Below are 21,790 nucleotides of genomic sequence, written 5' to 3'. Positions count from 1 at the left end.
CATGCTCAGCAGGAAAATAACGCCTCCAGGGGTATCTATCACTGTTAATGCAACACAAACGTACATCAGGCCAACTTTTAGTCCACCCAACTCAAGGCAGGGCCATCCCTGCACTCCTGGGAATGGCTGAAGTCCATCCTAAACATCATATCAGGAGCAATGGAAAAAAGAAAAAGCCTCTGTAAAAACACAGCAACACCATTTTGAGGAATAAATTCAGAAGGGAAAACATCTTGTGGCAATATTTGGTGTTCCTGTCCAATCCTCCATGTGAAATTCCTTGTAAAATATACTTTACCTGTTTTATTGCTTCCAAGAGCACTGGACCCAGTTCATTTTCTGCCATGAACTGGGATGATTTTCCTGCCAGGCAGGTAAGGGCATAACCTTTTTCATTTCATGCAGCTCCAGAGGCTGCAAGAGAAGGAAATAGCTCTGGAGGAGTGCTAAGAAACTTTTCCTGCTAAGACCTGAGCTAATCCCATTTTGCGATCTTGCCACACGCTGCCCCATTCATCCTTAAAGGATAATAACCAAGAAAAGCTTCTGTCAACCTCAAAGACATTTTCTAAGGCTAAGATACACAGCAAATGACATTACCCTATGGAGCACAAAGCCTTGTGCAGGCCAAATAAGTGGCAGTCACTCCTTCCTTGCACCCAGATGACTGGGATTTCTAAAGGGTACCTAAATCAATATGACTTCTGGAGACAGTACTGACACAGCTTCCAAACCCTAACATTGAACCAGTGCAAGCAGTGCACTGCTTTAGACCCTAGTCGATCCTCGGTGCTGTATACCCCAGTCGCAAGTTGTGTTTGAGACCCAGAGGGTGGAGGCTGGGTCAATCACATCACAAGGACGGGGAGCAGTTGCTTTTTTCCACGCATACAAGTCAGCACCAACCCTTATTGTGGGGCAGCACAGCTATTCAGGATTTGTGGTGTCCCAATGGCCCATCCTGCCTCTACACTGATCCAGAATTTTTCACTCAGGACTGTGATCTGTGGCACCCACCACACAGATCTGCAGATGTTCCTGAGCGAGACAAACAAGACATGACCATCCTATAGTATAAACTGTTCAAACCTACAAAATTCAATAAAGGATGCATTTTTTCTAAAGAATTTTTTTTTTTTTTAATTTGAGGGATGAAAAACGTCCTGTGAAGTTCTGTAGTGTCCCCTTTGCATCAAAACTTCTATCCTATGTTACAGTCAGAACCTCTGACTGAAAGAGATCATATAATTTTCTGAAAGGTAGAGATTCTGCACTGGGGAATCTACGCTAGGATGAGTTGCTCTCCGTGACCAGAAGAGATCCTCTGTTCTTATTCAGAAGCAATAAGGCTGATGAACTGACTTCATTCAATCAACAGCAAGTGAGACTGAAGTCTTGCCTTTTTACACGCTCCAAGGTCATCTGCTGGGAAAACAATAATGAAGCTCCAGGACACGTATGATCTACCTCCAAAGCCAGATAAGAGCAGGAGCCACTCCTGCAATGTTAATTCGAACGCCAGCTTACAGTGCCCCCGACTTCACTGGCACAAAGCAGAGCTTGCACTGGACAAAGCCTGGGCAGCCGGCTCTACTGCCAGAGGGGCTGCAAAATGCCAGGTAGCAGAGAAGAGGCTTCTACTCCTGGTGAGTGGAAAACATTTTAGTAAGAACTATCCCACAGAGTTAGAGCCACAGCTGTCCAAGCACTGTCACAGACACTCCCACAGAAGAGACACTTCTCTTCCCGATAGGAGAGAAAGAAAAGGAGAACACCAATTTCAAACATCCTTGCAATAGGAAATGCTTTCTGCCCACAGAACGCTCTTCACACTTCCTCTAGAGAGAGGATGTTTGTTGTGCTCTTCATTAAGTCCAGTTTGCAAGGCTGAAGACTCCTGAAAGGGAAAGGTGCAGTACACTGCCAGTAAGTCACTTGCTCTTCTCCCTCCAGAACTCTAGATCTACCAACAAAGGAAGAACATAAAAAAATAATCAGGCAATGGCTACAGGAAACGATCCAATACATCATCAAAACCTCTCTACCTGGATGGCTGCAGAGTTTAAATCCAAACCCTTGAGCCATGCCTGTCACAAATTTTCCCCTTCAGGGCTTTGACCAGGAACATCTACAGCTCTGCCACAAAGCTAGAGAAGGAATTTCTGCTAACAGGTCACAGCAGCATCGCTGATCCAATTAAAGCTGTGGAACAAGGGGTTGAGATGAGGTCCCTTTGAGGAAAATATATTTAGAATAAGCATAGAGTGTTCTATAAATAGCTGGGACAGCCAAAATCAGGATTCAGTAAGGCTTTTGGGGTTTGCGGTATGTTCAGACTGACCCCCTTACTCACAAATCTATTTGATATGTGAAAGGATTTCAAGGAATCCCGTGAGCCAGCACTGCATGGCATACACTACCCTGGCACAAAGCTTTCGTCCCAAGTTCCAGCAACCCAAAAGCAAGCTGCGAGAACCACGTGTATGCACAGCAGAAGCAGGTACTCCAGCTCAGCAAGCACGCAAGTGCAAGTATGTAGAAAAGTAATCAAGATTGGTACTTGACCCAAGTACTTAAGATAAGAGCACCAGAGAGCCATTGGGATTCTCATCTTCCTATCTTCGTACCATGAGCAGCCAGGAGGGGTTACAGATAACCTTGGGGAAGTTGTAGAAGCCCCATGGAGTTGTCTGTAAGGACTGAACCCAGAACTTGTAGGGTCAAACACAGGATTTTTATCTTAGCAGAAGCACCAGCTCTCATGGCATCAGAGGAGGTTCATAGCTATTTAAGAAGACTCTTGCTGCTACTAGGGAAAACAATTTGCAACCATACCTTGCATAATGTTCTTTTGAAAAGGTTGTTTGGCAAAGCTGGCATCTCGCTAAGAGATCTGTGTTCAGTTACCACTTCTGTCTGAAGTGCCTTAAAGAAGCTGTTTTCTTAGTTGTGTAACCAGTTTAAGACATTCCCAAGATACAAAACTCAGCATCATAACAAGTAACTGAGTAACTAGGCTTACAAGCATGAGGAAAGCAGAGAATACGACAAAATAAGAAGGAGAAACTGTAGGCCAGGCTTGCTGGTTAGTTTTCTAAGCAGTGAATTCAGAGTGGTGCAGGTGAGCAAATGAGGTCTAGAGAGGTTTTCATTTCTTTGCTGTTCCTTCAGTGGCAGGAAAATAGGATTTATTTTTACTCCAAGCACTGAAATACAAGGAGAAGGAAAAAAAAAGGACAGAGAAAAGATATTTTAATTTTACATAACAACTAGATTTGGGATACATCCTTGAATGAACTGGGACTCCGATGCACATGACACAGAGACTGTTCTGTCCATTAAAAGAAAAAAAAAGAAGAAAAAAAAAAAAGCAATGCAAAGATGTTCTCCAGCCACTACAGAATTTCAGATGAACTGATTTCACAGTCTTCACAGTGTGTGCTGGGATCTGCTGCTATTTCATGACCAGTTTTGTGTAAATAAGGAGGAACTTACAGACCTGTCTTAGAAGAAACTGACCACAAGAAAAAATTACACAAAAACTTATTTCTAACATATGCATTTCCTTATTTTGGGTTCCTTCTTGATGCCTTCCTTCCTGAGGCCTTATATACGCAGCTGTTACCATTAAAAGAAAATGTGAGCAGAAAATACCAGTATGTTAGCCTGACCTAGTCTCATCAAACTCAGTGCGGAGATGTCCAGGGCAGTCACTGAATTAAGGGACGCTTCTGCTGCATGTGAAATTGAGAGGCCAAAAAAGCACTGGGGTGCTCAGAAAGGCTCCACAAAGGAGGAGCTTTCAGAACTTCGCATGCAGCAGAAACATATCACAGGAGTGCTTCTGGGAGCCGAGCCTGACCCAGGCACTAACTCTGCACTGCTCCCTGCTGCACCTTACACCCCAGTGCCTGCAGTTGCAGACACCTTGCTCACATTCCACATCAGCCTGCTGGGAAGGAGACAGCCCAAAGAGTGCACGGCCTCCACTTTCCTCCTGCACAGCCTGTGGTGCTCCCTGCAAGCTATGGGGACCCAGAGTTACTGTAACATCCCTGTCCTTGCAGGCTTTCGATGCCAGGAAAGGAGGTGTTTGCAAGCTTGCTCAGGAAGCTAATGTGGACCCTCACATACCGTCTTCAAATTCTTCAGACCACAGGTGTGTTCTATACATCAACAGCACAGGAAGCAACAAGAGGCTACTAAACCAGAAAGATACCAAGAAGGACCCCAGGTTAACAGCAAGGGGCTGCAGCCCACAGGCAGCTGCACAAGGGAGTTGAGCAAGTAAAAGCGATGTTAGCCAGCTGCTGCTCCTCATTGCCAAGCTTTCTCTGCTCACCTCTGGACTTCCCCATCTAATCTGATCTGAGAATTTCTGCACAGCGCCAGCTGTTACAAATAGCTGCAGCACAGAACAAACATGCCCAGTTCCTGTCTTTTGGCCCCGCACCGGAGTTGAGAAGAAGCCCGTGGGTCCCCTGTCCAACCACACTCGGGCACAAAGCGCTGTGGGTTCAGCCCAGGGACAGGGTGCAGCCCGTGAGGGATCGGAGGAACTTTGATACTCAGATGCTTTACATACTTAACACGCGTACATCGACAGAGGGCTGGGAAGGGAGGACTGGACAAAACTGGCAGTATCCTTCACCCAGCTCCTTTCTTTCACACACACCAGGAAAAAGTCTACAGAATTAAAACTGTGGGTTTCTCTTGTGAAATCCAACACCCAAGCTGGTATTCTCACCGATATCTTCTTGCCCCAGCTCCGTTTTACTTTGCAGGTAACTTGATTTCCACAAAGCAAGGGAGTCGGATGCTCATTTCCTCAATCAATAGCAATGGTGTGGTGTTCTGGCACTCATCATTGGTTGACCTTGCCTTTAAAGCCTGCCCTCTCCAAACCATTAGCCTGCGCTCTAACACAAGTCTCCGGTTACTTGCAGCCAGCATTGCGCAGACCTGCCTACTGTCTTAAGCAACATTTTTTAGCGATCGCATTGAAAGAGAAAGAAAGAGAGTATCAGACTGCTGCAACTGCAGCCCCAACACCTGGGAAGAAACATAGCTAACTCCCCCTCAAAAGAAATCAGCCTAAATCCCCCCTGACATCAACAGGGCTCTATATGTACATTCTTCTGTAGAGCCACCCAGGGTAGACCCATCCAAGGTGCCAGGGACAAGCGAACTCCCACACCAGGAAGCTCTCCAGAGGGGTTCCAGGAAGGAACCACGTCTCTGAGGAGACAGAAATGCTGGCAGCAGTTTTGATTCAACAGATCTCATTTGCCCTCAGTTGTTCAGCACTTGCAGCAAGAGTCCCATGCACGGACGCCTGGTCTGTAGAACTGCATGCCCCAGCTCCAGGCGTGTTTTCTGAGATATGCAGAAATATCTAACAGGGAAACTAGCTATGCTTTATTGGGAAGAATAGCCGAGCCCACCCGTTGGCAGGAGCTGACTTACCAGCTGTCAAAAGCAGGGGTAGGGTCCATTCCTTCCACTAGGGTGGCCAAACAACACTATGCTGGGTGCCTGCCACCCTCATCCCCTGGCAGCCTAGGAAGCAGCCATGTACAACCGATCATCCTTGTATAATGAACTCTTCTACAGGAAGGGCTAGGAATCACCCACATACACCACTTTGCCTCCCTTCTTTACGCTGGTTAATCTGTCCAAAGGACCCAGCGGAATCAGGGCTCTCGAGTCCATCCCAGCTGTACCTAGTTCAATGCTTAACCTTGGGTCTGTCTTTTTTCTTCTGTATAAAACCACTGCCCCCCTTAGCACCAAAAGCTAAGGAATTTTGACCTCCAGGATGCTCAAAAAGTTCTTGGAGTTGCTCAGACAGCATTGAACGCACACCAGATGTTACCAGCAGAGAACCAATTTGTACACTCATGATAAATCTCAGGATCTCTCACTTCGGCCAGCAAAGTCTTAACCTTGACTGCCGAAAGGAATCCTATGAAACCCCAAGCTAGTCAAAACCAAAAAGCTTTTGTCATTTTTAGTAAAGACACTAGATAGGCACTCTGCAGTTTCTGGACAATTCTGCTGCAAACAGCAGATCCTGTAGAAAAGGAACATTGTTCAAAGGCAAGCTCCCTGCAGAGGTCTCCCAGCTATGCCCAAGTGACGCGTGCTGAATGTGAGGGGCTTCTTTAAGACAGGGATGAGAGGCTAACTCTGGCGCAGCTGGCTTGCACCGATTCTTCTGTTTCTCCTGCTAATTGCAAATCTATTTATGAGCAGCACGAGTTGCTGTTACGCAGAACTGAAAGAGTCAGCTCTTTCGCAGTGTCTTGAGTTACGAAGCACTTTGTGAGATGGCTCTTGGCGGAAGCAGGCAGGGGGTGGGAGGGGAGCGGGGAGACTGCACTGTGTGATACCATTTAGTCAAACATGGGAGGCGAGTGAGGGAAGCTGCTCTTTGCAGGCTGATACACCAGTGTCCTACTGATTTTGCTCCTTTTAGAAATCTTGTGATACAGTGACAGAACACACTGCAGGGGCCCAGCACCCCCTTGTAAAAGAAACCAGCTTCTTTTTCCAAAGTCTCATTTAAAAACAATCTTAAAAATAGTGTCCCACTTTTTGTGGTTTTTTTTTTTTTTTTGGCTCCCATGTGCACTAGTGGAAGTCACCCAGCTAGCTGAAATTCTGTATGCCAATGCAAAGGGGTATTTCATAGTGCATTGGGGAGGGGGGAGGGAAGGAGAGAGAAAAATGAAAAGAAAGAAAAAAAAGAGAAAATTTTAAAAAAGAGAAAAGAGAAAAGAAAAAAAGAGGAAAAGAAAAAAAAGAAGAAAAGGAAGAAAAACAGAAAAGAAAAAAATATGTTGGGTTTCCTGCCTGCCGATTGGCTTATCCAATGGACTTACAACAGAGTTACATTAGCCAAACTGCAATCAGAGGGTCTGAAAGCCTAGCAAAGAATATGAAGTGCAGGTGAAATAATTGTTTGAATATGTGTGATGGTGACTGAGAGCAGATGACAAGCAGAAGAAAGATGGGAAAGAAAGTATCTGGGTTTTCCCAAACTAGAGGAAGTATTTACAGCTTTGTCTTTAACAGCCCTGACAGACTTATCTGGGAATGTCTCGCTGCTTTGTAAATCATTCATGCTTTTGGTAGAGTCAGTGCCTTGCAGCACTGCTTCACAAGGTCTATGGTGCCAGAAAGCATTTCCTTTTGCTGGTGTGGCAGGAAATGGAGAAACTCACCTAACCGCAGCACCTTCCACAGGTCGCTCATGAGTTTACAAGGCACAGCCAGTCAACTTTTCTCCACACTGGGAAAGCTAGCTTATTTAGGCTTTGTACGCCTGACTTAACGTGTTAAGGTGTTAATGTGTTAAGGTTAAAAGGTGTTAATGTCACACCTGGGTGACCCCTGGGATTGCTGGGCCCTACAAGAAATGAGGTGGCCAACCCTGCATGTTGCACAAAAAGTGACTTCTCTGTGGATGTCTTCACAGCCCCCTGGAAAATACCTCAACAGCCCTAGCTGCTAAAGTAGCTCCACTCCACTGCCAGGTTGTTCAATGCAATGGAGTTCTCCCCAGAATTTCATCTCACCTTCAGGATATTCCACCTGGAGAAGCCAACACTGATCTCACCACTTTACAAAGGGCACCGATGACACTGGAAAATAACTGCAAGCAGGACAGGGGAAGGCTTTGGAGACTGCACAGGAGAAAAAAACCCTGATCCTCCTTGAAGCTCCCATCCAGACCTGGCTACTCAGCGCCAGGTGCCTCTCACAGACGATGCGGCAGCGCTCCAGCAGTGAGCAAAAGGAGAGCAAAGCCCTTCCCTTCTCTTCCCAACCCAGGAACTCCTCGTGCTGCAAGTCAGTCGGACGGGCACGTGTACATGATGGGCAGAACGTGACTCCAAGGTTGCAAAAGCACTTCGGGCCACTCTGGGATGGTTTTCTGTTCTTAGTTCCTGCCTAGTCTCCATTTGCCTGTCCCGACAGGGCTCAGATGCTACAACACTTCATGCTCCGGTGCCGGCCGTGGGCTATGCCCAGAGGAATGCCAGCACACCCTCACGTCCTGTAAATAACGCAAGAGCCTCCATCATAAATGCACTGCGAGCTGTTCCTGGCAGGCTTCCTGCTTGCAGTTATCTAGCACACTGGGAATTTTCTCCCCAGCTGCCTAACCACCAGCCAGTTTTCTGTTCCCGTGGACCAGGTGTTTTCTACAAAGACAAGTCACAGTCCGAGCAAATCACAGCACTATTCCTTACGAACTGGGCCTGAACATACACTGCCCATCCTCAGTGCCTGCCTGTTCTGTAGTAACAGCTCTGCCTTGTTGCAGAGCAGCACGTTTGTCCTTGACTGGAAAAATTGTCACTAAATTATACAGGAAAACTTCCTTGTGGGGTGTATATGGCTACAGGAAGCCATAAGAAAGCTGACGGATAACCACAGTTGTAATTCAATTTACTGTTCTGGATTGCGTCCTGAAATCCATCACACATGGCTCCTGGGGTCAATGACATGATCAGAATGGCATCCCATTCAGTCACTATCAACCTCTTCATCTGCCTATGACTAAAATCTGTTTAGCTTTTTTTTTTTTTTTTTTAATTATACCATGGGATAGGTTAGAAAAGGGGGAACAAAGGATGATTCCAAGAAACCAACCAACTCTCAAAAGAGCTCTGGACACAGGAAAGCTCCGTTCTCTAAATGCCAAAGGAAAGCACATGTCTTCAGAAGCCCTTCTGAGGCATCTGGTGGAGAAGACATGATGCAAATCCTCTCCCCATCCCCTAGAATTCATTGGACTGTGCATACATCCCTGGCCTGGCCCCTCTGACAGATCCCATATCCAAAAACTGGGACAAACCAAGACAAACAGACCAAACACATCTGAGCCACCCAATGCCAGAACTACAAACCAGTCTGCTTTGTCCCTGCAGATCAGCACAGATTAGACTAGCAAGACAAGGCAGGGAATGCAAATACTCGGTCAGAAAGCGCTGAATTCAAAAAGGCTTAAACACTACCGTGCTGCCTGACACCATGAAGCTGACAGCAAGCTTCCCTGCAGTACTAACCAATTTCCCACTCACCACAGAGAACATTACCAAAGCCATGTGGAACCTGATCGACTAAAATATCTATACAGAATGTATTTGTTAAGGCCCCATGTACAGCATCAGCTGCACGAAAGAAAATTGCTGCTTGGCTTTGACATTCACGCATACACATTGCCAGAGGAAGAAGTTATAGGCCAGATCTTCTGCTAGCAGAAAACATAGCAGCTCCCCTGAAGTGTGTGGGAACACTTGGCAGAAATTGCAGGGGCATTCCTCCTCCCTTTCCATGGGAGACAGACAGAGGAAAACCTTAGCTTTCCAAACCTGCTTGCACATGTCCCATTGCTCCTACCCTCCTGCCCCAGCCTCATCTTGCAGTGGTTGCATTTGACAGCCCATGAAAGCAAGCAGAAGGAAGGGAATGGATGATCTTTTTTCTAACAGTGACTGTCAGTCCCTAAATTCTCAGATTTTAGAGTCGCTTATGTGCGGCTGAGCACTGTTATCTGCTAAAGAGCATAGCAGGAAGCACTGTGTGGATTCCAGCTCCATCGAGTGCCAAGCCCTCAGCCCTAGCAGCTGTCAAGGATCTCTTATCCCCGCAGCACAGGCAGAGGCCAGGAAGCAGAGAGCCGGGACAATTTCAGCAAGAGAGCAAAACAATCTCTGCTACGACACAGCAGAACCTGGGCCACCTTGAATGAATGCACGCACAAAATTGTCACCGTCTGGCACAGGACTCTGAAGGTGCAGAGCACTGCGATTTAAGAAAGCAGCAGTGAGAAGTCACGTAGCCAGGTGGCCCTGCAGGATCCTCTGCCTTCCTTCCTCTGCCAGGTGTGAAGTGTTTGGTGGGGAGGAGGAGCAGGGGGAGCTCTGGCAAGGGCTGGCAGCGCTCACAGCTACCTGACGCCCCGCAAACATCTGCGGTGAGACAAGGGATGTGGTTTTGGAGCAGTGCTCTGCTACCAGGAACAGGATTTGGAATGCTAGTGCCAGTACAGGCATGAGGCACTCACGGTCCTTTGCACAGCACTCTCACTCAGTTTTGCCTGCTCTGCTCACTTGGGAGAAAGTCCAGGAGACCAGCCCCACATCTGTCACAAAGCCTCTTCATGCTCACCTGGTGTGAAACAGAGCCTCACAGAGGCATTTAGTTAGAGCAGGCCTGGTGATCTCCCAGCTCACCAGGACGACAGTTAAATTGTGAGGTTACGGACAGAAGGGAAAAGCAAAATTGTTGCTGATCACATAGACAATTCACAAAATATGTTCCACAAAGACATTCTCTCTGAAGTCCTTTCTCATCTAAAAAACCAGTGGAGTGTGGACATAAGCAAGAATTGGGTTCAGAGAACTGTCAGAAAGTTATGCAGAACACCTCATGGAGGTGCTCGAGGCCAGGCTGGATGGGATTTGGGCAAGCTGGGCTGGTGGGAGGTGTCCCTGCCTATGGAACGGGGTTGGAATTAGATGATCCTTACAGGACTTCCAACCCACACCATTCTATGATTCTATGAAATTCCCTAATATTTCTGTAGCAATAATGAAAAATGCTGAAAAGCTTTGTTGACAAGTGCTGATAAAGAGAAGTTAGGCTTAGAAGAAGCAGGCACATGGAGGATGCAGAACTTTCACATGAAATCAGTCATCAGAAAACTCACTTATATTTTATAGATGTTGTTGTGAAAACACTTTACAAAATTTCCCCATGGACGCTCAGCTCCTGCAGGGCCTTGCCATTCTTTGTATGAAAACACTTCCCAGTCAGCACAACAGGAGTGGATGTTGTCAGAACACAGCCCTGCTACAAAGGAAGCAACAACTGATAGTGTCCTCACTAGTTTCCCACTGACAGCTGGCCCCTCTCCCCATGATTAATGGACAAACAAAGAAGATTATAGACCTAAATTTGCTAACAGTTAATATAATTAATTGCACACGGTTGAAGCAGGAACATGTGGGTGTGGGATGGCCCTATAACAAGGATGTTCGTTCCTGAAGTCAGACAAAGCTGATGTACAGCTCATGCCCCGAAGACATCTGAGCATAATCCTACTTATTTGTTCCTGGCTGCATTTGGGGAAAAGCCTGGCAGAGGCAGAAAGAGAGAAATACTGATTTTTAGCTGAAGCCAATCAGCAACAAAACACAAGCCATACACTGAGCTGCACTGGCCTTCTGGATGGGAAAGACGCTGCTGTGACAGGCAGCTCCACTCACTAATCACCGGTCCTGCTCTGCGTGTGCAGCCCCAACGTGTCACCCCGACGGGCAGATGGAGAGCTTTGCCACAGCACTGGGGCTACAAAGAGCACTAGAGCACAAACAGGCCCACGTGCAGGAAAGAAAAGGAGGCTAAAGTCTTGCCTGGCAAGGAATAATGGGGGATTTGCTTCCTTGCTGTTCTCATCCTGGGATTTTGTATACATCTCCAGATACCTGCTGTCCTCTGGACACCTTCAGACCTCAATTATGTAATTTCTTCTACTCAAACACACGCTGCTCTGCTCTCCCTGCCTCACAAAACAACCCACCAGGAGGAGCACTGTCATTAGGCAAAAAAAAAAAAAAAACATCTCAGATTTGCTTCTTCACCAGGGATGGAAGGTCTCATACTGAATAGAGCTTGGGGCATCTCCAAGCTACGCTCAGACATCAGCCAACCTTCACCCACAGGCATAGCCTACAGGAGCACAAAAGCATGCCAATTCCCGAAGAGGCAATGTTTGCTTGCGCTCAGATATGGCATCGGTATTCCCTGCCTACAGACAGAAGCATCTTCTAGAAGGACCCTGTAAAGTAGAATTAGCTGCTAAACCACAACTTCCTGCCCAAAATTATATTCTGAGTAAGCAAAAACTATCCCACAGAGCCTTGGGTTTGAGAAAGAAACACTATTCTTCCCCTTGGCAAAAAGATGGCTTATGAAATCACGATGCTAATAAACATCTCTTTGCTTTACTGAGACATCCTGCTTTGCTGCTGGCTCTTGAGAGAATAACATCGAGGTTCAAATCCCCATTCAGACTAGTTATCCAGCCACCTTAACAATAAGACAGGAAACATTCCCCCTTAGTATTGACACATTCATTCTTGTTCTATGTATGAAATCCCCACAGGAGTTGTAAAAAAAAAAAAAAAAAAAAAAATCCAGGAAAATCGGGACATGCAATCACCTCTTCCGTCAATAGATGGCACAAACGCATCAGTGTGCCCGGGCTGCAGAGCTCCGCACGCCTCTGGGATTTGAGCAGAGAGAAAAAGAATCGGTGAAAAACAAAAGGCGATAGTTTTCACACTGCAGCATGGGCAAGGGAAGAAGCCACATACAGGCACACAAACATCTTTCCCTGCCACCTGCTAGGGTTTAAAATGAAGAGAAAGCCAGCTCTGACACAATTATCACTACAAGGGAGAAGATGAGACCTATAGTACCAGGCTGTCTCCTACCAAACCACATTTGGTATACAATTTTCATCCGCTGTATGTTAGAAGTCTTCAGGTAGCACACAGAGCATGGGGTGAGAGCAGGATGCAAGTCTAAGCATGGATAAGCCAGAAGACAGACAGCAAACCTGTCCACAAATCCTATTTAATGCCAGCTTTCCAGCCTATGAGGACTGAAGGGAAAGGCCAGCGTTCTTCCCAAGCCATCTGTACAGGGAGCCTTTTGTGCCATTTCTCTGAGTATTTGTGCCGCTTTAGCAGCAGCATAACAGAGCCGGCAATGTGCACTGTGGCTTCAAAGCAGAACAATGGCTGGTTATAGAAGCACTGTTAACAATTTATTGCTAATGCATTTTAATAAGTTACGGAAAAAGCACTGCTCCAAATGAATCACAGGTAAATGTAGTTCAACATTTAGATTTTCTATTTCTCCACTGAAAAACAAGCAAACTCACAGCGAGCACCCATGCAGAGGCACAGCTCGTACGTTCGATGCCAGCAGGTACTTCATTTTAAGGAAGAGATCCCTTGGATGATTCTGACTAAACACTGAAAGATGAGGCCAGCACTTAACTAGTCAGTTTCCCTTATTTATTCTCATCCTCAGAGCAGAGCGAATACAACAAAAGTAATCTAGGAGCACTCTAAATTAAATGCAGACAGGGTCATCTACGAACGCGCATACATCCACGCTATGTATTTGAGGAGCAGCACTGGGATTTTGGAGCTGTTTCAAGGCAATAAATTGAGAGCCTTCCCAGAGATGGTGGAGAGGAAGGGGAAGCATTAAGAAAAAAAAACAACATGGTCCTTGTAAAGCAGCATTTGTATGTTTAAGACCAGTCTATAAAATTTCTGAACTAAATAAACTCGGGTCTCCTACAAACCCTTCTGAAGCTGCATTTACACAGCTATTGGTACACCCACATGTCAGGTTTAAGCAGCAGAAACCTTCGTGGGTGACACCAACATGTTTCTCCACGTACCCCAGGATGCTCCCCACTCTAGAACCACCGCTCAGAGGCTCTCATGGGAGATGCTGCTGGCATCTCTCTCCTGCTGGCTCAAGGCAAACATTACCACAGGTGATCTATACAACAAGCCCACTTCAAGGTCCAGAACCCATGGTACTGGAACGTAACACCTGCACAGCTTGCCATGGGTTCACTGATGCTCTAGGGCAGGAGGGGGAGATCACTCGCTGCTAGGAGGCTGGGTAGAAGGAGCAGTTCACAGCCGACAGGAGGAAATATTCTCGTTTGGGAGGTCAGGGTGGCAGGGACATTAAAGGTCCCTGAGGGCAGTCACACAACTGCCGAGTACCAGAGGAACCAGAAGATGCAAATGAAATGGCAAGAGCGAACTGAGCCCTCACATAGCCCCAGAACCTGCAGATTCCCTGAGGAACAATTGTTGAACTCTGGGTTTAAAGCAAAATCGTGGCAGCTCGGAAGAGTATTTCAGCTCACAAGCCTGAGACCAGAGTTTGTGTAAGAGAAGAAATAAATGTGGAAACAAGTGAAGCAAAGATTGCTTAAGGCAAGGAGGAAATACAGGAATCAGGCTTCAGGGGAGCCCGCACTGCGGAAGAGCAATCACTTGATTGCGTGAAGGACAAATGCCGGGTGATGGCTGGCTCTTGCCCACTTGAGATGCTCGGCATGTAAACAGCTCTGGTTTAGCAAGCCCCCAGACCACAGCTGCATTCCCCATGTCAGCAGCTTAAGAGACAGCAGCCGCTCTCATCCCCCCCCCGCTCAGCTGAGCTGACCTGAATCCATGGCCATCACGCAAGCCCTGTGTTCCCTGCAAGCAGAGGCGCTCATCCTGCTTTTCCCAACGTGCAGCCAGCTAGATCAGAGGCAGCTCTGCCAACTACTGTGTTCAAAGCCTGTAACAGGAGCTCAAGTATGAACCTGGCCCACAGAAACACACAAGAAACTCGGGGTTTGTTGCTACCTTTGCCTCCAGGCTACAAGCTGCCAAACTGCATTTCCAGACTTCCTTCCTCAGAAAAATAAAACTGGGATTCTCACAGCATCATCTACTGACTCCAGAAGTTGAAGCTTTAATGAGAGCATAAAATTTAATATCACTCTTGATTAAAAACAGAAACAAAAACTGCAATTATGAGCTGGCAACACTGCATGGCACCCAACTGGTATTTTGCCCCCTGCACTGGAGAAAGACAGGAGCACGCCACAACTGCACCAGAATTGCACCAGCTCAGGTACAAATCACCTTGGCCCTTGAATACTCTGGGCAGAGTTGGTGTGTGATGGTGGAGAGCCTCCCCCTCTGCTGCTGTGACAGCAGCATGGCATGCCAGCAGTCTCCAGGATAACAGGGAAGGCATTTTTACCTCCTCTCTGTTGCTGCAACTGCCTGCCTCCCCAATGCTGATCCCACTCAGCGCCCTGCAGTCCTTGTGCACACACTGCGAGGTCACACACACACACACACACAAGCCATCCAAGGCAAGGGCTGGGACAGAAAGCTGCACGCTGTGTGTTGCACGCATTTTCTTCCCGTTTTATTGTCTTTTAAAAGCTGTTAAGACGAAGGGGGGAAGAAAAAGAATCGATCGATGGAGGAGTTGCAATCTCTTATGAGTATCTGGAGAGCCTGGCTCTCAGCTATTTTCAGCAAATTAGCGTGGGGCTCTTACACCCTTACTTCTGCTCTCTGCGAGGTGAAAGCAGGACCGCCAGCTCCGTGACTCACACAAACACAAGGAAGCAAACATTAAACAAACCGCCTGCTTGCTCTTTCCCAGGGCTTATTCACACCCTTCGCAACTATTTGATCTGCCTGCTCCAGCGCATCCCCAGTCGGTTCACACAGAACCGCTGGCAGAGTTCAAGCCAGATCTCAAACTTTCCAGTGAACAAAGGGGAAAAAAGAGAAACATCTGAACTTTTATGACGGTAGCTATCAACGGCCCCTGGCAGTTGGGCAGAAATCATCATTATGTTCTGCTTCAAACCGTTTCTGGCTATGACACAGAAGACCCATTCTTATCCACCACCTCCACGTACTAACGTAACAAACACCTACAGACCTTTGCGTCCCAGAGATTTCAAATCTTGAGCCATAAATATGCGTTTGCATTGTGTTTGGGTCCTGTCACTAAGCAAAAACATGCTGGAGGTGCTTGACAAGTTTTCAACACTCAGCATTTGGTCATGTTACCAATTCCTACCAGCCTTCTGCATCTGTCCTTTTGCTGAAGACCCCAGTTTCTGAAGTCATAAGACTGTGCAAAAGTCTCAACTTAAATTTATGGAAAAAATGAGCAATTTCCATCCATCACAGCTGCAAATAACCAAAAATACCTGAAGGAGATGAAGCTCAGAAAGATTAAAAAAAGCTGAAGAAAACAGAACAGAAGTAAAAATACACCAGGAGCTTTTATTTTTAGAGTCAAACTTACAGCTTCTGAGTGCCACAGGTTTAGCAAGCCAGCTCACTGCTCTTCCCTGTGAGGTTTCCCTTGGGTGGCTGGCATCAGCTCTCTCTACAAATTTACTTGGTAAAACAATGGCAAAGTAAAACTCACTGGGCAGAAAGGTGGCACTGCTAGGAAAGGGGCAGAAGGAACATCACTGATAGTTATCCCCTGGGACGGTGATGCCCTGGGAAAACACACCAAAAGGGGATCTGTCTGCAGCCCTAGGGATGGCAAGAGCCTTGCATGTGCCTCCCAGGACAGACAGCTTCCTTCTCTGGGGAGGAGTGATGCAGTGCATGCAGGGCTCTGCACACCTCCAGGCTCCTCCACCTTCAGCTGAACACCCCAGCACATCCCCCGGGCCGCTGACTAAAGGAAGGGGAGAAGACCATCAGCACCCGACTTGACTCAGCTCTCAGGGCTGGCAGACTCCTGCTGACACCCACAGCACGGGAGCAGCAAACCTCTGTAATGCCACGCTCTGACGCCAACAGCTGCAGCCTGCAGCGCTGCTTGGGGATTATCCTCCTGTGACCCCCTCCAGCTCCGTTCTTTGATCTGCCCACCCGGCTCCACGGGCTGGCACAAGGCCAGGCTCCCCAGCCTCCCTTCCCCGTTACTCCATCTGGCCAAGTCCTGGCCTTTTTCAGCACGCAGCTGATGCAGCGGGCACGGGCACTCAGCCCCAGCGCCCAGTCCCTGCTCTCCCGTCCTTCAGACGCCCTTACAAAGGGCTCCTCCAAAGCTCTGAGAGGCTGTGACAAAAGGATGTTTTGGACACGAGGCTCCTTGCGATCACTCGTCTGTCTTTCCACGTGTCTAGGTGCACGCAGGGAGCCAAGAGGCTCCCTGCCTTGCTATTTCTGGATGCAGGCAGACCCTCCTCTGCCTGTGCCACTGAAGATGTCTGAAATAGCAGACAGGCCAGCTCCTGGCATTTGGTTACCTTCCAGGCTCTCTGTTTAGCTTCCATCCAGTGATAACGGATCCCTGCCAAGAAACTTAGTTGTCAAGGAGACACCTTTCAAACAACAGTTTGGTAGAAACTCTGTTATTGTCAAGGGTAGCACATCTCCGAGGTAGAACACGGAGGTTAACTGCCTGCTAGCTCAATTGCAGTTGGAAGAGATGGAAGAGAAAGCCAAAAAGGAGTTGGCAGCTGAGCCAAACCCTGGAGATCGTAATTTCACACACATACAGGATGCTTTGGAGGCAACTGCAGAGGTCACCAAACAGGCCTGTGCCCCTCCTGGCTGCCATGGCTCAGCCTCCCTCTCGCTCTCCCACACTCCAGAATGCAAAGAAACAGATCCCAGCCTTTAGCTGACACAGACTGTCTCTCCTCTGGGAACTGTCTAGGGCCTTGCATCCTACAGGTGGCAATATTTAACTTAGAAATAGATCTAAACAGGAGCACCCATCTGGAGAGAGCACAGGACCAGACAGGTAGGGATCAGTGCTCAGCAGACAGTTGGCAGGCGCTTCCTAACGAAAGACATAGCCAAAGGGTATGCAAAGAACATGCAATTCTCTAGCTCCTGCATGTTTGCTCCCAGTCCTAGCAGAGGACAGATCTTCAGGGCAATAAAAACTGCTTTCTCATTTGCCTGCCTTCAGCAATACCACTTTCTATTTCCTCTTCTATGTTCCCACCTTCAGGGGCTGGGTTAGCTAGGAGGGAGCAATGGAAGTCCCATTTGCCACTTCTAGCCCTCTAACTGCAAATAAAGCCACCTCACAGCAGCATCACTAGCTACCAAAAGCTTCACAAACAGTCAAAAAGCAGCCAGAAAACAGCAGCCAGAAACAAAGAACATATGTGGGCAACTGGGGAGAGTTACCCAAACGTAACCTTCAAAAACAGGCAGAAACGAAGCAGTCACAGGGAAGGAAGATATCTGCAAAACCACCAGGAGTCAGCTGATGCATTTCTAATTGCCTGAAATGACAGCTCCTGACAGCATAAAGCTAATCTTTTATCTCTTGAGAGGAGTTTCAAAGGTAGGAGACATTTCCTGGCATAAGGAAAAAGCTGAGCTGGGAATTCAGGTTATAAGGCACACAACAGAGAGGGAGCCATTTTAAAGTCCACAAGCACTTACTACAACACGTAGCTTTATTTGGTGCAGCCTCTTCCGTATAAAACATGTAAAAATAGCAATTGGTAAGACATGAAAATCAGAGACAGCGGGCCTGTGCCAGAGACATTTAAAGGGAATGATAATCTGATGTTACGGTTTCAAGTAGCGATTTAAGACTCCATAATTAATTATTTGCTCTATGCCAGCCATGAATGAGGAGGGAAGTACCAAGGTTTATAGCTCCATTCTTGAGATAAAGCAAGCCTGAAAATTCAGTGGATGGTGATGAACAAAATTCATCAAAGAACTCAGCCTGTGAAGCTGAGAATTTCTTTCTTGCATCAATTTTTTGCTCAGTCTCCCACCATCATACAGAGTTAGGCAGTTAAGCCTCTCATTGTCTGGTAGCTGCAATTCAGCACCAATTCTTCACATGGCAAGGTCTTCTTTGAAGAAACTTCTACTAAAGAAGAAGAAAGTATTAGCAGATAAATTGTTAAATACTTTTTACTGGATATATTTATTGAAGTCCAAGGGCCATTCAGCCTACAGAAGCAAATCAAGAAGTACAAGAAAATTTGATTTTTTTTTTCTTTTAGGAAAGATCAGTTGCTACACCTTCACACTTCCCTCCCAGTAACGTGAACTTAGGATCCCTGCAAAATTGTATAAACTCTACAAGTCATCACCACAAGAACTGCTATCTTCTCAGCACCATGGTGAAAACATGGTGACATGTCATCTCAAGTGACACCCTGGGAAAATGGGTACACAACCATCCCCCAAAGCTACTATCTCCATTGGTAAGCCAACGGAGTCCTCAGAAGAATTAGTGCTCAGTGGAGGGATAAAGAAACCCCAGTGTGGAGAAAGGAACTTCAGAAATGTGACTCTAGTGAAACGGTGGGTCTTATAAATAAATTGGAAACGAAAGGTAAAAATTGTGCCTCTCTATGTTAAATAAATATCAAACAAATCCACAGAGCTGTACAGATGATGAATGCATTATGATCAGGATTTAAACATTCTGAAAATTTGACTTCTTTTTGAGTTGAAACAAAGGCCAAAAACCTCTGAAATTATTCACAAAGGGAAGAATCTAAAAATATTTCAGATAGCTGGGTATAGGAAATAGAAAATACGCAAAATGCTTTTAAAACAACTTGAGTGCTCTGTTCCAGAAAAGAAATGTCAAGTCTTGTTATTTTTCCTTTCCAACGGAAACTGAGGCAAAGCAGTTTTGTGAGTTACTCTGTTCAGATGGAAAATGGTCAAATGTTTTTGTAACAGCTGTGTTTATCAGGTGTTTAAAACAAGGGAGCTGAATAGGATGCTCCCATGACTGAAAGGCTGAATGTTCAGCCGTGAGCAGCACAGGCAAGCGTTTCCCTTTTGTAAAGCACCGAAGGACACGTGCATAGCTTCCTCTTCCCTCGCTTTTGCACACGAGAAAGGTAGTGCCCATGTGGATGGACAGAACTGGGATCCTGTCCAGCAATACCAGAAGCCTAGGCTTGGCTTGGCTACCAGGCTTGGCTGCCCCAACACACATGGGATAAAGGCGAACAAGCTGGAATCCAGCCTGGAGCACTTTGCCAAAGCTATTTGCCAGGGGGAAATCCCAAAAGAGTATGGCCTGGATCCAAGGATGTGGGGAGAGAGAATTAAAGAAGTCCATCTGAAGTTGACCGAATTTCCTTCTCTTCCAACTGCTACGCAGTGTCCTCAGGACTGACGTGAAATAGCTGTGGATCTTTCTGTGAAACAGGTATCAGGACAAGGAGGACGCTTCACTGGAGAAACAAAGGAGAATGGAGCAGAAATATGTTTGTGAGCTTGTCCTACCCTCAGCACAAGCCACTCCTTGCACTCTTGCCGGACTGGCCCCACAAACCCCTGTCTCCATGTGAACACACAGGAGGTCAGCGTCTTGCACACCTAGGCAACATACGACGTGGGCAGGCAGCACCGGCACGGGACTTAAGCCAGACTTGGTGCCAAGACAGACACCAGACAGCTGATTCAGAACGACAGAGCCAGTTGGATTGTCCCCAGAGCAGGAACGGGCCCATACCTTTCTAATCCTGGGAAATGCAACAAAATGAGAGTTTGGAATCCACGGCTCACACCAGGGCTTGGCCCTCTCTGCTCAAAAAAAAGCCCTGGAGAAAATCATTCAGAAAGAAATGAGATAGGGAGGCCAACCAAAAGTAATCAGCAGACGCCAGCCAGAAGGCAGAATTATCCTAGCCGTTAGTGGTGTGCTGAGTTTCAGCTGCAGATGAAGGCCACAAACTTTGACAGTACGGGAAAATTCGCTTCAGGGCCCCCGACAAGCCAATCCCAAACCACAAAGTTAGGTTCATTTAACAAACAAAACACATTACAACTAGCCTCTTCTCAGGCTTAACTTAGGATTTTCATTTATCTATCTATTTATTTATTTATTTTGTCATTTTTTTGTGAATTTATAGCCTTCAGGAAGCTTGTTTCTCCCAGCCACAAGCCCTGGAGGAACTGAATATTCTTCACCTTTTATGAACAAAGTTAATTGCATTGGGCTGAACAAGCAAAATGACAATCAGGCAAACATCAGCATGTTCTCAAGGCTCAAAGATCCAGAGGGGTGGCAGCAGAAATGAAGAGCTGAAAAGCATGTGGTGTCTGCATCCCCAGCACTCAACAGATCACTTTCAAGAGATACCTCTGGCCCTTCTTTACATGGCCAATTATCCCTGCTCATGCATGTGTGCTGGCAGATACCAATCCTCTTCCTCGGTATGAGAAGCAAGCAGCAGTCCCAAAATAGCTCTACCAATATCCAAGAGATTTCTCTCAGAGTCAGGTACAAGTCAGTGTAAGCAAGGACACTGAACATAGCCTGTAGCAAGCCTGTAGCTCTCCTTCCCTGGATCAATTTATTAATTTCTCCTGTGCTGGTGATTATGAAGAGGGGGAAGGGGATGGGGAGACAGAGACAAGGCCCTTGTGTGCCATGAAATTAAATGCATAGCAGCAGCCATCATTAATGATGCATTATGGAATAACAAAGGGAGCCCGGCTGATTGACAGTCCCTAACAAGTTGTGTATAATAAACACTTCTCTCCAGACAGAACGTTCCTGATTATGGGATATGTTCCCCTCATGTTACTGGCGGATCCATTGTGATAGATGTGCCCCACTTCAAAGGGGAGAGACACCCAAAACAAAAGGAGGATTGACTGTGAGACGCTTGACTGGAGGAGGCAGGAGGCCACCTTGCTGAGGTCTGTACCGAGCGAAATGCACAAGGCCAAGAAGTTGTCCAGGAAAATAAATGGCTGTGAAGCAAGCATGAACATCAAGGTGAAATATCACCCTGCAGTACCGAAGTAAATCCTCCAAATGCCACTACAATTGCTGTGGATTTAGCTTTCTCAGAGCAGGATCAGGAGTGTGCTTTTATGATCTCCTCTGACAGGGGGAGTATTAGCACAGCTCTACACCTGCATCCTAAGAGCGGCACCCCAGTGGAGGAGACAGACTCCCTGCCTTCCCTCGGCACCAGCCTGGTTTGGGATTGACAGATCTCCAAGCCTGGAGCCTTGGCACTGCGCAGGGCCTGCCCACACCTCTCTGGTTACAGACCCAGCCGGCTCGTGCTGACCAACATTCCCGGGCCCCGGTGTCTCAGCTGCCCTGAACAGCCCAAATCCCTCTCCCCTGACACCACTTAGTGCAACCACTGCTGCCTCCTTCCCACACCCTT

The 21,790-nt window shown here is 47.0% G+C and overlaps 1 protein-coding gene across 5 annotated transcripts in view; it reads right to left on the bottom strand.

The window, feature by feature from the left end:
* The window catches only part of MB21D2 (Mab-21 domain containing 2), a 92,173-nt gene that overhangs the window by 3,762 nt on the left and 66,621 nt on the right, over window positions 1-21,790 (bottom strand). The window contains exon 1 of one of the 5 annotated variants that reach the window (XM_067002494.1): window positions 16,907-16,927. The exons of 3 other annotated variants lie outside the window; for them this stretch is intronic. The gene's annotated coding sequence lies outside the window, so the exon portion shown is untranslated. Of the gene's footprint in view, window positions 1-298; window positions 641-16,906; window positions 16,928-21,790 lie in introns of those variants that run through there. One more of the 5 variants, XM_013199193.3, reaches the window with a different exon arrangement.

This window comes from Anser cygnoides, chromosome 9 (assembly GCF_040182565.1).
Source record: "Anser cygnoides isolate HZ-2024a breed goose chromosome 9, Taihu_goose_T2T_genome, whole genome shotgun sequence".
NCBI lineage: Eukaryota > Metazoa > Chordata > Aves > Anseriformes > Anatidae > Anser > Anser cygnoides.
The sequence above is the reverse complement of the archived record's forward strand: the minus strand, read 5'-3'. Positions and strand labels throughout refer to the sequence as shown.